We start from the raw sequence: 17,246 nt of genomic DNA on the forward strand, positions 1-17,246 counted from the left end.
GTAGTCCTCAAGAGCCTACTGGCAAGGGAAGAGTCCCGTGTGCAGTGTGGACCGCCCGCACACGGCAGCGGCGTCTCAAACATGGGTGGGAGTGACACACCGAGGCCCACCTGCAATCTCATCTCTCAATGGGAAAACCTCCGAGAGCTGCTTTTCTATGTCAAACCAGTAGAAGATCTTCCATGTGTTACGCTTCATTTCACTTCTAATTAACATAATAATTGTATCTATTTATGGAGTTCAATGTGATGTTTCAACACATGTATAAGTCATACAATGATCAAATTAGGGTGATTAGCATATCCATCATCTCAAACACTTACCAGTTCTTTGTGATGGTAATATGAAAAAAATCCTCTCTTCTAGATGTGTGGAAACACTATAAAACCCTACAGTGTAACGGAACTCCAGAACTTATCCTCCCTAGCCACAGCTTCATACCTCCTGACTGGCCAGCCTCTCCCCCGAGCCTCCCCCTCCCCAGCCTCAGGTCACAAGGGTTCTTCTCCACTGCTTTGAAATCAACCTTTTTAGAGGCTACATGAGTGAGATCAAGCAGTGCTCCTCTTTCTGAGCCCTGCTGAGTCTACTTCACAATCTATGTTGTCACAGATGGCAGGATTTTATTCCTGGGCAGTGTTCCACAGTGCACAGGTACCAGTTTTCCTTGACTGAATATCTGATGAGGTGGACACGGGCAATTTCACATCCTGGTTCCAATGAATGAGGTAGAGCAGGTGTCACTGACCTGCCGACTTCCTGTCCTTGGCCACAGGTCCAGGATGGGATCTCTACTGTGTAGAGGGGCTCCACAGACACCCCCAGCCCTTGCTGTGCTCTAGTGTTCTCAGTGCCTTGGACTTGCTCAGCTTTACTTGCTTGGATAGTGCTCTACCACTGAGCCATGCATCCAGCCCAGCTTTTTGCTAGTTATTTTGGAGATGAAGTCCGGTGGACTTTGATACACAGGTTGGCTCTAAACTGGGGAGTTGATTTAAAGCTTAAAATGGAAACCAAGCTGGCCTGTCAGAACCTGCATCTTTTCTTAACAAAAACAGAATATCCAGCAATTGGCTTGAAACGTTAATGTTTTCTTTACACTTCCACTAGCTGGGCCCCTTCCAGGAGGAAAGAGCAAGACTTAGGAGAGAAGTACAGCTGTGACCAGGTGGGGCTGGCGTTTCTCCACAGCCTGCGGCCGTGAGCACCAGCCCCGCTAGTTCTGCCAGCCTGGTGGCTCGGACTTCCTCAGCTCCTAACGCCTGCAGGGTTAGCACACTCTCCACCTTAGAGCGGAGTCTCAGAAACCAGCACACCAGGCAGGTCATTTCCGCAGCAGTGTACAGACAGGCTTTCAAATTGTTTCTTTGAAGTAAACCGTCTTAAAAATAGGACCTCTATCCCTCCAGAAATACTCGCAAAAGGAATGGGGACCCCAAGTGTAATGGGTTGTCTCTCAGCGAGAGACACTAGGTCACCATGAACAAGGGAGATTCAGAGTAAGCACGCACCTTTTTGTTCTGTTTGTCTGCTCAGTGCTCTGCCCCTTGAGCCACACCCGCCCCACTTCTTGCTTGTTTTTTTCTAATAGAGTCTCACTTTTGGCCCGGCCATGTCTGGAACGCGATCTTCTTGTCACTGGGATGACAGATGCACGCTACCATTTTTTATTTTTTATTGGTTGAGAAGGGGGTCTTGGGAACGTTTTGCTCAGGCTGGCTTTGAACTACAAACCACACAATCTAAGCTTCCTGAGTAGCTAGGATGGAGCCTCTGGCGCCTGGCATGTTTTTATCTGTTTCTCTAAGAAATAAGCGAGAGCCATCAAGAGCCCACAGGCCACCAGGACAAAAGGCACTGAGGTTGTCGGGAAATACTTGCGGCTTGGGGGAGAAGCGTGGAAGATTCAAAGGTTGGGAGTCAGGAAGAGGGAGACGCTTTGCTTCATGTGCACCACCTCTGACCGAGCAAACAAGATGCCCGGGTAAAGCTCCGGAGATGTGGCTGTGGCTCCAGCCTCTCCCACACCACTAAACTGAACACTAGAAGCACTATTTTGAAATTCTATTTTGAAAACAATGAGCAATTCTGGATTTGGAAACCTGGAGGCTGTCACTTTACAGTTTCATGCCTATGCGTTACAATTTACTCTGAGTTTAGAAACAATGGAATTCCAAAAGCCTCTTTATTTGGGATATTTCATCACAGTGATTTAATGCTGAATTAAAGTTCACATGCCACCATTATTCGTGAGGCTTTTGTTCCATTCACTTAAACACTGGGTACCTTCTAACTCCATCACACCCATGTTTTAACTGACATCTGTTTGCCTATGACTGGAGAAGTTGCGAACGCACCACTCTTCATGTCTGGCTTTGTGCATTTCCATTTGAGATGTCAACATGAAAAGAAATCACTTTTAATAAACAATATTTAAAGCCATCATGAATCTGCTATTAAAGCCACACTAATTCCACTTGGACGCACGAAGAACAAAGTTAGATTTCATTTTAAAGAACTCGCACACTCACTCCGCCTTGGCACTTCACGACACATTTCACAAGTTCTGCCTGCTCATCTGTCTTCACTTCTGCCCGAGTTAGGGGAGGTCCCATGAATATTTCCAGTTGAATGCATGCCCCATGCTCTCTCCTACACTGAAGAGACAGAGACAACAAAAAATGGTGACACAAAAATAATGATTGCTGCCATTGTGATTCTTAGAACACTTACCTACACAGGCAATTAGTAGCTAATATTTATTGGTTTTAATCGTGTCCCCAACATTTTGCCAAGCATTCTGTCAACTGGCTGCCCAGGAGAGACAAGGCCCTGCCAGGGCCGCGGGGACACCCCGTCCTCAGCACGGCACCAACAGGGCTGCTCGTCCGCCCCTCACCCCCTAACGGGCGTGGGAGTCACCACCCAGAAAACCGCTTCCCCAGTGGACAGGGAACCTGGCAGACTTCACCTTGGCAACGCGTCCGTGCCAGCAACCTGCCCGACCCTCCTCCTCCACCTCCCGCAGCCATCGGGAAGACGCCCACACATCCTGCCATTCTCTTTCCATACCTCAGAAAGGCCCAGCGTTGTGGGCTGAAGCAGCCAAATTTGCAGTGCAAACCCCAGGTCAATGTTAAGCCGACGAGAATAACAGCAAATTACGCAGAGTCGGCCCGTGGTCAGGCATCTGGCTCGCGGTCTGACCACACGTGAGGCCTTGGCTAACTTGCACACGCACATGGCGTGCTTCACCACTGCTTCCACTGCCCAGGTGAGTAAACTGAGGCTCTGAGAGGCAGTCGGGCTGAGCTAGGGCCCCACCATCGTGGACAGGCTAATGCCAGGATCCGAATGCAGACCTGTGGGTCCGCCCACCCCAAGTTCCCACCCTGAAGGATTCCCTCAGCAATGGCCCTCTGTTCTCTATCTTCAGACTAAGGGCTGCTGACCTAGGAAGACACTGGCCACGAGGAAAAGGGACACAAGCACCGGAACCATGGCATCTGCAGTCCTGGGACAGCCCAGCCCTGGCCTCTAGAGCCTGCCACGCACGAGGCTCTGTCCCTAGCCGCCAATCCTGGTCTCCCTCTTTTGGCCAGCTCTGGTTTGTCAGCACTAGGCCACCTAATATTCATTTACTCAAGCCCAAGGACACTGATCTAGCTCTATTCCTCACATCGTGCAGATTTACCTCATCTGGGGGACAGGCGACTGTGCCGCCGGACACATCTCTGCAGCCCAGAGTCTGAACACCAGACAAGGGCCAGGAAATAAACAGAGAGAAACTGGGACACACCAGGGACTCGCTCACATCGCAAGTCTATGGATTACCAGCCTGGCAAGGAGAGGAAGGATAAAGTGTTCCCCAAACAGTAACCATGACAACCAGGGCACAGGGGGGCTGTATGCCTTCCCCAGGTTTTATGAGGCACACACACTGCTCTTTTATGGACTCTGGCATTAATTATGCTCATCCCAGGACAAAGCACACTATTCACCCGTGGGGCTCTGCTAGACTCATAGACATTACCATAAGACTTTGAGGAAGTAATTAGAAGATTCCCTCTTGGGTTACTTGATTATTTGACAGTTGATGGGGCAAGACATTAAGGTCAAAATATGAGTTTAAGCAACAGGGAAGGACAGGAACAGAAGAGGAGACTTGAACGTGAGGCAGACAGAGTCAAGCTGAAACAATGGCGTGTGAAACCCCGTAGATAAAGACAGACACTCGGAAATTCGCATGTGGAGCAGGAGAGGATTCTTTATACTTAAATCTCAAAATCTATAGCCAATGGTCAGAGAGAATCAGGCCAAAATGCTATCTTTCTGTGTGATTCCCTTCACGTTCTAGTCATTCAGAAACATGGCGGTTACCACCATTGTACTACTGAGAAGCCCAGAACTCGCGGTAAGTGCACTCAACTCCACAAACTCTTTTCTCTGGGCTCAGACAAAGCAAGCTTGAGAATTTAGTTGAATTCTTAGCTAAGGTTTTCTACAGGAAAAGATGTCCAGCCACAATCTCACTCCATGGACTGTGTCAAACTCACAAGGTTGTTTCCTTAGATTATGAGGACCGTAGACACCATCAGCCTAGCCTCTCTGCTGGCTGGCCATCCACTGACATTTGAAAAACTAACTCTGTCCCCAGGATACAGGACTTGGGCTCAACAGGGCATTTCAAATACTGCATTCTCTACTCCTGCCTGGGTCCAGAGAACAAGAAGGGAGTCCAAAGGGGGCACCGCAGAAGCATCGTCAAGAAAGGCCTTGCTTCAGATAATGGGGCCAGACTGAGCATGCAGCTCCAGAGTGAGGAGCACGAGCACAGGTCTTCCACCAGGGGGAAGGGAGAGCCCTGGCCCTCAGCAGGCCTGCATTTGAGGCAAGACCCTGAGGGAGGGGGAAAGGAGGGAGGGAGGGAGGGACAAGCAAGTGTAGAGAGGAGGGCCCTGGTCCAACAGTAGCACTGCTGCGAGGTACGGGAACGAGAATGTTCTGAGTCACGAACCCCAGGACAGTGAACTGCAAAACGCTTCAGGGGCCGTACTCAGCAGTGTGAGGTACAAACTCCACAACCTCACGGCATTCCCCAAGGCGTGTATTTGGGGAACCCTGGACACTCTCCACCCTCGGTCCCTCCTCAGGAAGGGAACTGACATCGTGCAGAAAGGCGCCCACCCGGCAAAGGGCTGTGAGGAACTCCAGTCCGTGGTCGCGTTCAGAGATGCGTGGGGACCTGGAAGGAAGCGTGGCACCTGTCCCCACGCCGATCAGTTCTATTCCTCACTTCTCCTCTCAGATGTGATGATGAGGTTTCACATCGGAGCCAGGGTCTTTCCCGCCTTCCTATCCTAAGAGCAGCTTTATTTCTGCAAGCATTGGGACATGAGGTGTCGCATATTATTCGTTCCATTCTAATCTGTATTATTAAAGTCTGGCTGGAGAAAAGCCCAGTTGGTTACAAAAATGAGCAAACTACATAATTTTGGGAAGATACAGTGAAAATGAAATAGCAAAAAGATAATCCTCCACTCTGGCTTTTGAAGATTGAACTCTAATAGTTGGAACAGGGAGGCACACATCCATGTACACGTCCTCAGACCAGCCCCGGCATCAAAGGGCTCGGTTAGCACCACGCCAGCTCCTGGAGTCAACAGCACTGATGTGCTCTGCCAAGGGCAGTGGGGTCGAGATGCTCACACTCCGAAGTAGGAGCACCCCAGTGATGGAAAACAGGCCAGTGGGCTCAGTCAGGCTGCACGAAAAACTTACTGAAAGCATCCAAACCATGAGGTGAGGAGGGAATTAATGCAGGGCCGAGGTCAAGGCCCTGCCTCGTTTGTCTTCACTGTGTAAAGTCAGGGAAGCCCTGAGGACCAGCCTGGAATGCGTGTAGCTCCCAGAGGTGCCTGACCTCCCCCATTCACCACGTAATTGCAAAGTCTACCAGAGCCAGATTGCAATGTCACAGCTCAGCACTCTGTCCCATGCAAGATGTCAAACTTCCTTTGTTCCAGGGACCCTGGTGTATAAAATATTTCGCTTAGCTTTTAAGTCTCAATGTGAAGTATTCAGTGTAGAGGATTGAATCATGTTATGTGAAGATCCATGTCCATTTAGCCTTGCAGGATGTGACCTCATTTGGAAGTAGATCACTGGAGCTGGAATCTGGTCCTATGGACCAGGGTGCTCCCTACACCAATGACTGAGAGACTTTATAAGAAGAGGAGAGGGTGTCAGGGTACAGAGGGAACAATTCAGAGAGAAGGCAATATGAAGACAGAGACAGAGATGGCCATGACTCTGCTCCAGTCTGGGAATATCAAAGGACACCAAAGCTGGAAGAGGCTGGGAAGGACTTTCCCCAGAGTACCACCCTCTCAGAACCTTGACTCTGGAATTCTACCTTCTAGAACTATGAGACAAGAAAAGGTGCCAGAGCCAGGCACCAGTGGCTCACACCTGTCATCCTAGCTACTCAGGAGGCTGCCAGCCTAGGCAGGAAAGTCTATGAGACTCTTATCTCCAATGAACCACCAGAAAACCGGACATGGCTCTGTGACTCAAGTGGTAGAGCACTCATCTTGAGTTCTAGAGCTCAGGGATGGTGCCCAGGCCAAGTTCAAGCCCCACAACCAACGACAAAAGAAGGAAAAAAAAGAAAAAAGAAAAAGTGACAGGATTTTACAAAATGGCCTCATGATCCACCGCAAGCATCACTGTGTTCTAACTGTGGGCGTCACACAGGCTGGACACTCAGGAGCAGACAGCAGACCTGGTCTCGCCTGCACCTGGGACAGCTCGGATGTGAAGGTCCGGCAGCCTTCCATCCATCCCTGGACACTTCCCAGAGCGTCCTTCAGCCTGGCCTCCTCCTTCTACCTGCCCCCGCCACACCTGAGACGGACATGACTCGGGGGTCATTCAAGAACCCCCCACACTGCCATGAACACTTACAAGAAAAATGTTTTACCAAATATTGTATTCTTCAGGAAGAGATTCGGGGTTGTGCCTGTCAAGATTATTTCCTTTGGGCTTCATTATACATTTCTCTGCCTCGTTTGAAGGCTCGGGGAACATGGTATGAAATGACCCTATTTCCCCTCTAAAATCTATGTGGCCATATCAAAGTTAAAATTACTTTTCAAAAACTCTTATTGCTTCTTTGGTTTTTCTGTACTGTGTTAGTAATGCACTGGGTGCATTATCTCCTTGCTTGAATAATTTGAAGAGGACATGGAACCTTTCTGCCAGATAGTCGGCAGAGATAGATCAGCAAGGGTGTGACTGAACCCTGATGGTTACTGTCCACGGGCCCACAGGGTTCAGCAGCTCCATGTATGTCTGCATATGTGTACATGACATTTATACACATATGTCAGAGAAAGGAGCTCTGATGACATCACCATAGAGCCCTTGCTTCAAAAAACCCTGGGGTAAGGCTGGGAAGGTGGCTCAGTGGTGGAGCACTAGCCTTGAGCTGAAGAGCTGAGGGACAGCGCCCAGGCCCAGAGTTCAGGCCCCACGACCAGACCAAAAAAAATCCCTGGGGTTAGGCATGGCTGTGCACACCCATAATCCCAGCTACTCAGGAGGCAGAGATTGGAGGATTGTGATTCAAGGCCAACCCAGGAAAAACATGACTGAGGGTTCCTCTCAACCAACAAGCCAGGCATGGTGGCATATGACTGTGCTGTGATCCCTAAACAGTTTGAAGCCAACATGAGCAAAATTAGCAAGGCTGTATCTCAAAAACAAAATAATATACAATTGAGATATGGCTCAAGTATTAGAACACTTACTTAGCAAGTACAAGGTGTTCAACACCAATATTACAAATGAAAGAGAGAGAAAGAAGGAAGGAGGGAGGGAGGGAAGGAAAAGAGAGAGGATAGGGAGGAAAGATGGCAGAATGGAAGGGAAACAAAGGAAGAAGAAGAAGAGAAGGAAGGAAGGAAGAAAGGAAAGAGGAAGCAAGGAAGGGAAGTGTTGACCTTTGGAGACCATCAGCAAATACGGAAAGGTCTCCTCCTCTGGGAGCACGGCATTCCCGCCAAGGCGTGTCTCAGCAAGGGCTAGGACCTGTTCCTCACCTTCCCCTATAAACCTCAATAGAAGGTTCTGGAAAGCAGCCAGTTATCCGCCCTCTGAAGGGAAGGGAATGGAGTCAGCACAGGAAATGGAGTGTGGTTGGTACTTAGTGGCTGTGTGCTGTCCGGTAGCCACGCCAGCTTCCTGCCCCTTCCTTTGAAATGCAGATAAAACAGATAAAAAGAAGTTAGAAGTAAGCTGGATTTCTAAAGAGAAGCCACTTTTATAACTCACTTTTCAAAACATCATCAAAACCGCCAGATGGTCCTTCGGTTGCTGACAGGAGGCCGCGGTCACGAGCCGTCCTCACTCAGAGCTTGCGGGGTCTGTGGGACTGGGGCCTGGCACCCGACACCAGGACCTTCTTGTTGAAAGTGCTTGACACAGAATCCAGGCCACAGACACCGCAGGCTACAGGCCAAGTACACCACAGACTCCCATGAGGGCAGGTCTGAGCTACTACCTCCATCACCATCACCATCATGTCACCAATCTGGCCATGACACTCCATCCATCCAACCACAGCCTGCAGACTCCGTGGGAATCGCACGCCGCACGGACAGGGAACTCTTGACAAGTGAACATCCCTCCACAGAGCGAAGCCAGTATTTTCACACTGACATGTGACCAGAGGACCCAGTCTCCATTCTAAACTCCCGTTAGGCCGGGGGAAGGCACCCGCTGGACCTCTGCAGGCTGCGTTCAGTCACCACCCTGCTTTCAGAGCTCACACAGGTTCAGAGCCTGCCGGGAAGGGGCAGCTCATGGGTAGAGAGCTCCTTCTTCAAAACTGAACCCCATTCTTGACTCAGGCATCTCAAGAAAGCCTTCCTGTGCCTCCTTTCCACCCCTAACCTGATTCTACCTTGGTGCCAAAAAATGTAAGAAGAAGCAGGAAGGCCACGCACTGTCCATAACCCAGAGACAGGCAGATGCTGCAGAAGTCAGGGTGAGAATCTGCCAGAGGCGGGCACCCCCGGACCAGTGCACAGCCACGGCCAGGCAGGGCCCGGGAGCGTGCAGGACGGGTCAGCCATGGCCCTGTGTCCTCCGAGAAGCAATTCGCATTTGGACAGTGCTGGGAAGTTCAGGCTGACTGAAAAGTAAACTTGTTTTTTGTTACAAATCCCTGGGCAATTTACGGGAGAAGATGAGAGGAAGTACTGGCTTGTTATTTCAAGACAGCGCAAGGCACCAAACTCGGGCTGCAAAGGAAACTGGGTCTGCCAAGTACAGAAGAAGTGACAGTTTATTAAAAAATATAGGCTATGCTGGGGAAAAGTAATATTGGATTTTATGATTATTTCATACTGGGAATTGTTACATAGTTCCATGCCTGTTTATTATATAACTACAGATTGCAATAATACATTTTGTAGCTTGTAAAGTTCTGAACAAGCAATTTTTACAAAGCTACGTTTAGTAGGTTGGTTTTTTGGGGACGGGGGAAGTGGTGGGGGAATCATGCTAAAAAAGGGGGGGGGGAAATGAACTTTGGGAGAATAAAACCTGCAAAACTCTTTCTTATTATTTTACAGGTGGGCGCACCTGCTTTCCTACTGTCTGCCTGGTCCTCATCTGAATCAAACAGCTCTGTGATGAGATTGCCCGGCCACTGTCTAGAATGGGTTCTCCATGGAGCTTTGTAAAACCAGCAGACAATGGTCAGCCCCTACCTGGAGCTCTCTCAGGATCGTAGCATGCAGAAATACTTCTGTGTTTATTCACAGAAGTCCTTCAGCAACCCCCCAAAGCTGGAAACCATATGGAGATCGGGTACCACACTGAGAAACACACACACACAAACACACGTACACATGCATATGTGCACATGCACACATGAGCGCACACACACACACACACACACACACACACATGCAAGCTGACAGCTGAATCATTTCTTAAAAGATGTGTTCATGGGGGCTGGGAAGGTGGCTCAGTGGTAGAGTGCTTGCCTTGCATGCCTGAAGCCCTGGGTTCGATTCCTCAGCACCACATATGCAAAAAGAAAAAAGCCGGAAGTGGCACTGTGGCTCAAGTGGTAGAGCGCTAGCCTTGAGCTGAAGAGCTGAGGGACAGCACCCAGGCCCAGAGTTCAGGTCCCATGACCGGACCCAAAAAAAAAAAAAAAGATGTGTTCATGGACCCTGAGAACCCACAAGAGGCCGTCAATCAGCCGGGCGCTGGTGGCTCACGCCTGTAATCCTAGCTACTCAGGAGGCTGAGATCTGAGGATCACGGTTCAAAGCCAGCCCGGGCAGGAGAGACCGTGAGACTCCTATCTCCAATAAACCACCAGAAAACCGGAAGTGGCGCTCAAGTGGTAGAGCGCTCGCCTTGAGCTGAAGAGCTGAGGGACAGCGCCCAGGCCCAGAGTTCAAGCCCTACGACCGACAAAAAAAAAAAAAAAGAGGCCGTCAATCATGGATCAATCAGTTCCCAATTCTGATTGGAATCCATCTTGGTTCATTGGCGTGGGAGGTATATGGCTCTCCGATGTTAAATGGTATTTACGTGACCAAACAGTCCCCGGAGTAGCCAGTCCTGTGGGTGGGGGTCCTGAGTCCCTTTAGCTGCATTTGACAACATCCATCCGTGAGATAAAAATCATATTAAATCTTCCAGCAGAGCACAGGGCTCTTATCTCAGAGTGGCCTATTAGCTTGCTAACATCGCTCCGGTAATGCAGTCCTATTCCAGGAAGCTTTTTCATAGGAAGTGAAAACAAATTGCTCCCTTGGTTTTAGGACAGAGCAGGACAGAGAGGCGATATTATCAGGGGATGCTTTCTTTGCCTTGAGTTTTCATAAGAAGGTCAGTCAGCCTATTTGTTGAAACACCAACTTTATGACACAAATTCTGGCCAAAAGATGATGCTCATTGCTATTAGTCTATCTGCCCAGGTTCTCCGGCATGGTGACGTTTCTTGGGGAAGAACAGATATTCCGCTAATCCAGGAAGCTCTTTCTTGAGTGTGATTAGATGTGACAACAGGAGTTCTGACATGAGCACTGTATTTCGGACAAGGGAGGAGTCTGCCATGCCCCGAGTGACCAGTGCGTCCTGGCTTAGAGCCCCAGATCCACTTCTGAGCCCATCACGTGGACCGAACTGCCGCAGAGCCACCTCTCAAGCCCCCCCAGCCCCAGCACAAGGCACAGACAGACAGACAGCCCCTCCGAGTGTGCCACTGAGGAAGGAAGGGAGGGATGAACGCAGTACCAGAGGATGATACCCGGGGTGAGAGCTAGAGTCATTCACAGAAGGCATTAAAGAACAGAGGGTGCAATCACCCGCACATCCAGGCAAGATCCGCACAGACGCACCGGGCAGAGCGGCGGCCACACCTCCACCACATCGCCCTTAACCCAGCACCGCCCAGCCCGGAGCCCAGCAAGCGTCCCTGGGGACTTGTGACAAGACACCGTCCAGAACAGACGAGAGCTGACCCCACCATGCCAAGAGCAGGAAGCCACACGTCTCCGCCCTCCCAGGACACACAGGTGCCATCACCTGAGCCTGAGAGGACACGGCTTCGGCTGCCGTATTTTCAGAGGCAGAGCCGGCATCCACGGCCGGCCACCTGGCGCCTCTCCCCTCCCCACAGGAAGGCCGCGTGCACGCTCCTGCCCTGAATGTGTGATTTGCGCAGTCCTCCCGACAAACCTGTCAAGTTCCCAGGCTGATGAACTCAGGACTGCCCATGCCAACCAAGTGGCCAGAAAGCGCAGGCGAAGGGCTCTTAGTGTGGAATGTCCCTGGGAGGCTCGGCTGTCAGAGGTTTATTTCCCAGCTCCTGGCACGTGAAGAGGCGGGGCCGGGGGGAGGAAGCGGGGGGGGGGGGGGAGGGGAGAGGACCGTAGGGGAGGCTGGAGCCTAGCTCCTCCTCTTCTCTTTCTCTCCCAGCCACCAGCCGGGGAGCGGCTCTTGCATGCGCTCCCACCAGCATGGGCTACCTTATCCCAGGCCCACGCAGCCACCAAGCGGCCGAGGACTCTGATCTCTAAAAACACAAGCCACAACGGGTCTTCTCTCTTTTTAAGTTGATTGTCTCTGGTATTTTGTTACAGTAATGGAAATCTGACTAAGGAATTAATGCTGCAAGGAGTGTGAAGGCTGATGTCCAGTGCCCCAGGCCAGAGCCCCAAGGCCAGGGCCAGGTTTAGACATGGAGCTCCTGCAGGCTTTGGTGAAGTCAGGAGGGAGCAGAGCCATGGTCACCCTGCCTCCGCTGGACACAGATTCAAAGAGGAGATGAACTCTGACAAAGGACATGGTGGACACCTCCCAGAGACACATCTCTCCCTACAGGCTCAGGTATATGACCGCAGCACAATTACAACACACAGTAGGAGCACAGCAAATGTCCCACCAAGATCTTCCGTGCAAAACGGAAACAGATGAGGTGAAGACCTGAGTCGTTCACTTGTTACCAGCCTGAACTCACATTTCCTCCACAGCTGGTCACGGAAGGCCCGGCCCCTCCAACCACCCGCAGCTCCCGGCAGCCCAGAGCCCCGCAGAAGCGCATGCCGCAGCCACCTCTGCTCACTCTGCTCTGCCGCTGGGCACTGGCAGCTGGTACCTTCCTCCTGCTGCAGATGCTCTGAGGGTTGAGTCTGGGTCTGGGCTGGGAGTCCAGGCCTCATTCCCATGGGTGTACTGACAGCAGGCTACCTGCTGTTCACCCCCCACGCCCCACACTGCAGAAGGTCTGACCCCACAGCCAAGTACAGAACCACAGTCATAAAAAGTCTCCAGAAATGTCCACCAGGAAGCCCAGTAGGTGGTCACTGAGGGGGGTCAGAGGTGAGCCTTCTTCCCATAGAGGGAGGGGCCCGAGGTCACTGAAGGGGTCAGAGGTGAGTCCTCTTCCCCCAGAGGGAGGGGCCCAGGCACCGAAGTCCCCAGCTGAGCTGTGACTTCCAGACACTGCGGCAACAGTGCTGGGTCCCTTGTGGATGGGCCAATGAGATGGGCTGATTTTATGGGATGTTTTATGGCTTCTCCAGTGCTGTGTGAGGGCCAGGAACAACTGGCCCAGGGAAAGCAAGCAAAATGTTCACCCACGACACTTTCTCCACGTCTGATTTCTGTGTGTCCAAAATGATCCACCATAAAATAAAAACGTCATCTTCAAGTCCGAAAATAGCTCACTCTATGGTATTTCAGGTGGCTAAAATACCCACACAGCTTGTCACCGAAATCCTGCAGCTGGTACTTAGAGGACATGACCATAAAACATAAGCACAAAGATAAAGACACAGCAGCACCGCACAGACTCAGGAGAAGAATGGTGTCAAGCGGTGCGTGTACCTCCTCTTCAACTCCGTGTCGTAACGCCTCTCTTCTCCACAGCCTGGGCCACTGAGGCTGGCGCAGGCTGGCCGTCCTGGATGCAGCCTCTCCTGCAACCCCATCACAGCCGGGAGCCAGCGGGGCTTCACAGCCAGGCCCACGTCCCCTGCTCACGAGTCTGCCTTGGGCAATGCCAGCCTGCCTCCTCCTCCTCCACCCCTGAGAACCAGGCTCTATTCAGGCTCCCAAAAAGATAAGTGGGGGTGGGGGGAACCAAACGATGATGGAGGATCAGCATTGGCTCAGGGGCCCCTGCATAATAAGCCCTTGCTGAATATCCTGTTACTGCCCGCCCCCGGACAACCCCCCAGGCCTCCGTGGGCCTCACACGGCCTCCACACCCCCCGTCTCCCCACACTGCCCCGGCAGCTCACTGTCCTCCTCAAGGCTGCAGCCTCCCCTCCAGAGTCGGTCCCCACACCTGTTCTGTCCCTGGGCTGGGCCCCATCCCAGCTCTGCCCCTCTCTAGGAGAGGCCCAGCAGCTGTGAGGCCCGGCTGGGACCCGGCGAGCGCCGCCCGGCTCCAGGCCTGCCATCCAACAGGTCCAGCTGGAGTCACCACATTCACATGCACACACTGTGTTCCTGAGACATTTCCCAACAAACCTGTCTCTGGTGTCCTGTTAATTTTAAAAGCTCTTCTGTTTGTATTTTGGAAACACGTGTGCTTGAGAAGCAGGCTCCCCACTCCACTTGAGGACGTGACAAATCGGGGCAAGAAGGGTGGCAGATGGCTTCCAGTCACGAGGGGAAAGGAAAAAGAAGATATGGACATCAAATAAGAGATGTGTTGACATTTTAAATACAGAACAGAGCCGTGAAAAGAAAGTGGTTTATGTAGAAAAACTAATTTATACCGATCTTATATTTATAAGGCTCCAAGATGTGCTGCAACCTAAGCAGAATCAACACAGGCTCCCACCCCCCTCCCCCGCCCCCAGCCGAGGGCCAGATCCAGTCCCCACAGAGGCAGCATCAACAGTTCTGGGATCACCAGCGAAGAAGCAGGCAGAGGTGTAAGGCTTACAGCCCGTTGTGCATGCCAATTACTTCCACTTGAGTGGAGGCCTCCGCGCCTTCCCACAAAATTAGGAGCGGGCCATTTCTCCTTGTCGTAGGTGAACAGCCTGACTGTGGATACGTGAGCATCATTGCACCGAGCCCTGAACACCTCAGCTACACAGAAACACCTCTATGATTGTTCCCGTGAAAATCTGGGAGATACAAAATATTAACTAGCTCACTGTGTGTGTGTGTGTGTGTGTGTGTGTGTGTGTGCGTGCGTGTGTGTGCATGCGCATGCGCTTGCGTGCGCCTTATAGAGCAACATCTTGAAACCAGTGTGCTCCAACCCTCAGTTGAAAAGTTCGTAGGGGGACTTACAAGGAGAACCCTGATCTGACTGACAGTGCACGGGACACAGTCTTCAGACTCACCCTACAGGGCAGTGTATGGCCGCTGACTGGCTGGGGCAGGAGCCATTCAGGAAGACCCCTGCTCCCCAGAGCTGCTGCTCCAGTGCAGACACGTGGAGGTGCCTGGTCCCCATGCAGCGTGGGAGGCAGAGCAGGACACCTGCAGTTGCTGCTTAACAGCCAAGAATTGGCCACCACTCCACTAAAGTCTTTATGTGGCTTGGTGTTTGTTCTTTCGTTATTGTTGTGTTTTTCCATGCTAGGGCCAGATGTATCCAGACCAGAGCTCTACCGCCAGCTACACCCAGCCCATCTGTCTCTTAATTTGCCTACCCCAGCCTTCCGACAATCACCACTCCCAATTCACCGCAGGCCTGTCTTCTCTGATTTGTTATTTCTCTGATCTGTTTCACTCACTCCGTGGCCCATGGCAGGGGCTTGCCCCCTGCCTAGTAAGGGCAAAGGGGCCTCCATGTGGCCTCCCAGAGGCTCGGGCTTTCCCGAGCCTTCTGATTTTGCCCTATGACCAGATGCTCTCTGGAAGGAGAATGGCTCTATGTCAGTCTACCAAAACTGGCCCTGCAATCTCAGTGGTCAAAGAGGTCTTTGGGGCATCTTACAAGGTGACCACCCTCAGCCCCTGAATGGACAGTTCCAAGATGGTGCTCCTTCCCGTGACCTCACGTGGTGGAAGGGGCTTAAATCCATCTTCATGACCAAATCCCCTCCTGACATCCTGCCCTCCATACCATCCTGTGATGTGTGAACCAGAGGGACTCACACGGTGCATGCACTTGCTTTCCCCAAGTCATGTCCATGAAGACATCAGAATTTCCCCATAGCTAACATGAGAACATACTGTGTGAGGATGCAGGGGGTGTGGCCGACTCCCCTCCAGGAGGATGCAGGGGGCGTGGCCGACCCCTCCAGGAGGATGCAGGGGGCGTGGCTGATTTGGTGACAAGCGTCCTCCAGCCACCTCCGTACAAATGGCTACAGCACCAGTACCAGAACCACAACCCACGGTGGCTGCCCCAGGAGGAAGCAGCAAGGAGAAGAGAATCCATCTGCCCCTTCCCAACCTCCCAGCCTCAAAAGAAAAAAATGCCTGTGTGCTTTGATCGACAACCTGTGGGCAGCAGGTGCAAGTGAACTTCAGATTACTTGAAAAGAAGACATTCGCACAATAGCTAGGATATGGAAACAACCCAGATGCCCCACCACAGATGAATGGATCCAAAAATTGTGGTATCTATACACAATGGAATATTATGCAGCCATTAGAAATGACAAAATAATGGCATTTGCAGGGAAATGGATGGAGCTAGAAGGAATCATGTTGAGCGAGGTAAGCCAAGAACAAAGAGACAAACGGTACATGGTCTCCCTGATAAATGGATGCTAAATCCAAAATGTTAGGTGATACGACAAAACTAACAGGACTTAAGAAACAAAGAACTCCCACTCATCTGGTTGAACCACTACTAAATATTCCCATGCTGCTGATCACATATATGGTATATAACATGTGAACACTGTTATATGTTACAGACTGTGATAGACAATTTGCTCCAGGAAAGTTAGAATGAACTTGTGACTTTAAATGAGCATCATTATTCCACAATACTGTGAAATTCTGGAAATTATGTAATCACTTAATCACAATAAAAAAAAAAAAAGAACTTCGGGGAAGGGAGGGAGGGAGGGGATGGTAGGGGGAAAACAATGGAGGGGCTAACAATGCTCAATAGGAAGTATACTCATTACCTTACTCATGTAACTGTAACCCTCTGTATAGTATCTTTACAATAAAAAAAAAAGAAAAGAAAAGAGGACCTTCGTGTGCAACTTATTTCCCACAGTACATAACGGGACCAGACAGCACAGGCTGCAGTGAGGACACATGAAAAAGAGCCAGTGAGAAGCCTGGATGTGGGTTGGGGTATGAGACCACGAGGAAGTTCTAGCACATTCCATCCCTGCCCTGCCCCCCCCAATGGAAGTCCAAAGCAGACACCCCTCAGGACCAGAAGCTCCACATAAGAGCAGGGCATCCGAGGATGGGGGCATGGAAGACAGAGGGAGCTTCCCAGTGGGCATGGAAGACAGAGGGAGCTTCCCAGCTCAGGGGGAGGGGGGGCAGGGCCAGAGTGCAGACATGAGGGCTGGCCGTCCAGCACCACTCAGAGGAGGGGTGAAGGAAGAGCCCGGAGGGCAGTAGGCTCCGGCCATGGGGTCCCTGAATCAGGTTCCCTGGAGCTGGGGCAGAGGGCTGAGCATCCGCCCTGGGTCACCCTGCCCTGTCCCACCCTGGTCAGCACGGTGCGCCTCCCCGAGCCCAAGCCCACTGGAGCAAAGCTGTCCTCCAGTGGA

This window comes from Dipodomys ordii, unplaced genomic scaffold (assembly GCF_000151885.1).
Source record: "Dipodomys ordii isolate 6190 unplaced genomic scaffold, Dord_2.0 Scaffold58, whole genome shotgun sequence".
Taxonomy (NCBI): Eukaryota; Metazoa; Chordata; class Mammalia; order Rodentia; family Heteromyidae; genus Dipodomys; species Dipodomys ordii.